We start from the raw sequence: 5,000 nt of genomic DNA, 5'->3' as shown, positions 1-5,000 counted from the left end.
TAAAAAATGACAAAAAACAATTGCACCTATGAATGATTAAAAGGCAAAATATAAAGTAATCTGCCTTTTTTTCAGCCTTTTGTTGTTTTAGCCATCATAATAAAAGAGGAAATAAATGTAACTGTATAAAACAACTCAAAATCTTTTCACTTTACAGAAATACAATCAACAAAAGCAGTGACAAATAGTTCAAAAGTATATATAACGTGATCGGTGTTTGTAATCCTTTTCCTGCTTTGCTTGCCACAATACAAATGAAAGACACGTAACTAAATGAAAAAAAACAAAAAATCTTAAAATCTCTTCACTTTACAGGAAATACAAACGACAACAAAAGTACATATATAAAGTGACTGGCTTTATTAATCCTCATATTACTTTGCTTGTCACAATAATAATGAAAGAAACGTAACTAAACGAGAGAAAAAAAATCTTAACTTTACAGGAAATACAAACATACAGAAACAATAATAATAATAACAACAACAATAATAATAATATAATAATAATAATAATAATAAAAAAATAAAACAATTGAAAAGAAATGACAATAAATGAATGAAAAAAATGAACGAAACTTTACAGGAAATACAAACACACAGAAACAATAATAATAATAATAATAATAATAATAATAATAATAATAATAATAATAATAATAATAATAATAAAACAATTGAAAAAAATGACAATAAATGAATAAAAAAATGATAAACAAACAAACACAACCATAAATCTTAATCACAACAAATATAACAGAGACTAATTGCCAAATCACGAATGATGGACAATGAAAAACAAGCAGAAAATATAAACAAACAAACAAACAAACTCAACAATACATCCCCTCCACTCACAAAAACAAGAAAACAACAAAAAAAAGAGAAGAAAAGGAAAATACAAGAAAAAAAAAGAGAAGAGAAAAAGGAATAAAAAGGAATAAACCATGGAATAAGAAAAAATAAAGGAACAAGAGAAGAAAGGAGAAGAAAGGAGGAGAAAGGAATTAGAAAGCAAATAAGAATGGAATAGACAAGAAATAAGTAGGAGATAAGAAAGGAGAAGCAAATAAAGGAATAAAGAGGAGACAAATAACGAAGAAACATAAATAGAAAGAAATAAAAATGACAACAAAAAAAAAACGTGAAGAAAACGAGAGAGAGAGAGAGAGAGAGAGAGAGAGAGAGAGAGAGAGAGAGAGAGAGAGAGAGAGAGAGAGAGAGAGAGAGAGAGAGAGAGAGAGAGAGAGAGAGAGAGAGAGAGAGAGAGAGAGAGAGAGAGAGAGAGAGAGAGAGAGAGAGAGGAAAAAATGTAAAAGAAGATAGAGTAAACAATAAAAAGATGAAATATTGGAAGAAGGGAAAACAAACATGAGTAAAATGGAAGGAGGAAACAAGAGAAATAAATAAGAGGAGGAAACAAAAATGACAATGAAAAAGGAAAGAAAACAAAGAGAAAGGCAAGGAAAAAAAATATAAGAATGTAAAAAAAAAAAAAAAAAAAAATGTTAGGATGTCAAATATAAGGATGTCAAATATAAGGATGTCAAATATAAGGATGTCAAATATAAGGATGCAAAATATAAGGATGTCAAAAAAGAGATGTCAGAGAGAGATGTCAAATAGAAGAGATAAGAGAGAGAGAGAGATGAGAGAGAGAGAGAGAGAGAGAGAGAGAGAGAGAGAGAGAGAGAGAGAGAGAGAGAGAGAGAGAGAGAGAGAGAGAGAGAGAGAGAGAGAGAGAGAGAGAGAGAGAGAGAGAGAGAGAGAGAGAGATGTAAAAAGGGAGATTGAAAAAAAAAACAATAAAAGGTGGAATATAGAAGAAGGAAGAATAGAAAGAGAAATGAAGGGATTGGGAAGAGAGTAAAGGGAATAAAGAAGAGATCGGCATATAACAGAAATAAATAGAACAAAGAAAAGAAAATAAGAAAAAATAAAATAACGAAAGAAAACACAAGAGAAAAACTGGAAATAGTAAAAAAAAAAAATCAAGAAAATGAAAAGAAGAAAAGAAACAAACTGACTTGACGAAAAGGAAAAGACAAAACGAAAAAAAAAGGGAAAGAAAAAAGAAAGAAAATTGAGAGAGGCGAAAAATAAGTGAGAAAAAAGAGGGGAAATATAAGGGGAAGTGAGAAATGAGAGGAAATAAAAGGGAAAAGTAAGAGAAAGAAAGAAGAAATAAGAAAGAAGAGAAAAGAGAAAGAAAAAAAAGTAAGAAAAGAAAGAAAAAATAAGAGAAGAGAGAGAGAGAGAGAGAGAGAGAGAGAGAGAGAGAGAGAGAGAGAGAGAGAGAGAGAGAGAGAGAGAGAGAGAGAGAGAGAGAGAGAGAGAGAGAGAGAGAGAGAGAGAGAGAGAGAGAGAGAGAGAGAGAGAGAGAGAGAGAGAGAGAGAGAGAGAGAGAGAGAGAGAGAGAGAGAGAGAGAGAGAGAATATAAGAAGTGAGAAAAGAGAGAGGGAAATAAATGTGTGAAAAAAAAGAATGAGGAGAAAAATAAGGGGCAAGATAATTCAGGCAAAGAAAAGCTGATCTCTAGATAGTCAAGTGTTATCAGAATGGCTGCCTATAAATTTTACCCTTATCAGAGAGGCCTATTTAGACTGGGCTCACTATCCTCTCTCTCTCTCTCTCTCTCTCTGGTAAGGTCAAGTTTTGTGATAAAGTTTAAAGTTTCAAGGTAAATTCACTTTTGAGTATCAGAATAAAGTGTTTTGTTGGGATGGTTTGTCTTGTCTTGTCTTGCCTTTTCTTGGCTTGGCTTGGCTTGGCTTGGTGTTGTGTCGTGTCGTGTCGTGTCGTGTCTTGCCTTGCCTTGTAATTTCTTGTCTTGTCTTGTCTTATCTTCGCTTGACTTGGCTTGGCTTGGCTTGGCTTGTCGTGTCGTGTCGTGTCGTGTCGTGTCGTGTCGTGCCTTGCCTTGTCATTTCTTGTCTTGTCTTGTCTTATCTCTTTCTTCGTCCTTTATTATTTTTTTCTATTCTTTTAGTACATTCTTTCCTACTTTTTTTTATAATTTATTGGTATCTGGAATGTATGTGTTCCTGATACTACTACTACTACTACTACTACTACTACTACTACTACTACTACTATTACTACTACTACCTAAATTTCTACTACTACTACTATTACTACTACTACTACTACTGTTACTACTGCCACTATTACTACTACTTCTACTACTACTCTATTACCTCAATTTCTACTACTACTACTACTACTACTACTACTACTATCACAACTAGTACTACAACTACTACTACTACTACTACCACTACTACCACTACTACTACTACTATCTAACTACTGTGCCTGTTTTTACAACTATCTCAACTAGTGCTACTACTATCCTCTATCTCTTCCTTCTCCTACTCTTCCTTCTCTTCCTCCTCCTCATTCTCTTTCTCCTGTAGAACAAGAACCATAAAGAGAGTGAGGAACAACACACACACACACACACACACACACACACACACACACACACACACACACACACACACACACACACACACACACACACACACACACTACTACTACTACTACTACTACTACTACTACTTAATGCTACTGAAATATTACGACCATTCCGTTTCCTTAAGTTATATATGCCACACACACTCCGTAGACTGCTGCAGCATAAAGGGGAAGAGAATCCATTTGAATATATTGAAGTGACAGGAAAAGAAATGAAAGAGAAGGTTATGGATTAGTGCACATGTTACAATTCACAACAGGAGCTACTCAGTGAGAGCTTCATTTAATTGTCAGTTAGAAGATAAAGCTTTAAAGAGAAATGGGAGAGTAGTCACTGGAATCTTTTATCTCGTGTTTTTGAGATGCATTTAGGAGGTGCATGAACAAGAAAGGAGAACAACAATAGAAACAGCAACAGCAACAGCAACAGCAGCAGCAGCAGCAGCAGCAACAACCACAACCACAGTAACAATAACAAGAATAATAATGATAATACCAGACCACATCACGATACCACTTCTCTCTCTCTCTCTCTCTCTCTCTCTCTCTCTCTCTCTCTCTCTCACACACACACACACACACACACACACACACACACACACACACACACAGCAAACACACCCCAAAGCTTGCAGCGCCTCACGGAAGGAAAGACTTTAAGATTCACGAGGGAAACTCCTGAAGAAACAAAGTAGAAAAATGGAAAAAGTAAAATGTAAAAAAAATAAGTAACAAACATTTCACTCATGGGGTTACGGAGGCGGAGGAGGAGGAGGAGGAGGAGGAGGAGGAGGAGGAGGAGGAGGAGGAGGAGGAGGAGGAGGAGGAGGAGGAGGAGGAGGAGGAGGAGGAGGAGGAGGGAGGAGGGAGGGGGATGAGGGAGGGAGGAGGGGGTTAGAGAGGGTGTTCAAAGCTAGTTCAATTATGCAAATAGTTTAGGGGGACGCCGCCCCCTGCTCTGGCTACTTTGGCCTCCTAGGATCCCCTCCCAAAACATAATCCACATGAAATTAAGGATATTTTCACTTCATCTCATCCCGCTTTATTCTTTTTCCCAGAGAGAGAGAGAGAGAGAGAGAGAGAGAGAGAGAGAGAGAGAGAGAGAGAGAGAGAGAGAGAGAGAGAGAGAGAGAGAGAGAGAGAGAGAGAGAGAGCAAACAAACCAGCTAACCAGTCAGTCAGTCAGTCAGTCAGTCAGCCAGCCAGCCAGCCAGCCAGCCAGCCAGCCAGCCAGCCAGCCAGCCAGCCAGCCAGCCAGCCAGCCAGGTTAAGGTAAGGTTAGGTTAGGTTAGCCAACCAGCCAGACAGACAGAGAGAGAGAGAGACAGAGGTAGAAAGACAGGTAGAAAGACAGGCAAATGGACAGACAAGCATTACTATTATTACAGACAGGTGCTCATGGTGTAGTGGTTATCACATCTGTCTAACACACAGAAGGTCCCAGGTTCGAGCCCTGGTGAGCACAGTCTTTTACACCGCGTAGTGTAGTGGTTAGCACGCTCGACTCACAATCGAGAGGGCCG

General features: G+C 37.2%; 1 protein-coding gene and 1 non-coding gene across 2 annotated transcripts in view; one reads left to right on the top strand and one right to left on the bottom strand.

The window, feature by feature from the left end:
- LOC123507616 (proline-rich extensin-like protein EPR1) overlaps positions 1-5,000 on the bottom strand; it is a 40,017-nt gene that overhangs the window by 31,901 nt on the left and 3,116 nt on the right. The gene's annotated exons all lie outside the window — the stretch shown is intronic.
- Trnav-aac lies at positions 4,870-4,942 on the top strand. The gene has a single exon. It is a non-coding gene; the product is annotated as a tRNA-Val (tRNA).

This window comes from Portunus trituberculatus, chromosome 23, assembly GCF_017591435.1.
Source record: "Portunus trituberculatus isolate SZX2019 chromosome 23, ASM1759143v1, whole genome shotgun sequence".
Lineage (NCBI taxonomy): Eukaryota > Metazoa > Arthropoda > Malacostraca > Decapoda > Portunidae > Portunus > Portunus trituberculatus.
This window is presented reverse-complemented; position numbering and strand designations above follow the sequence as displayed.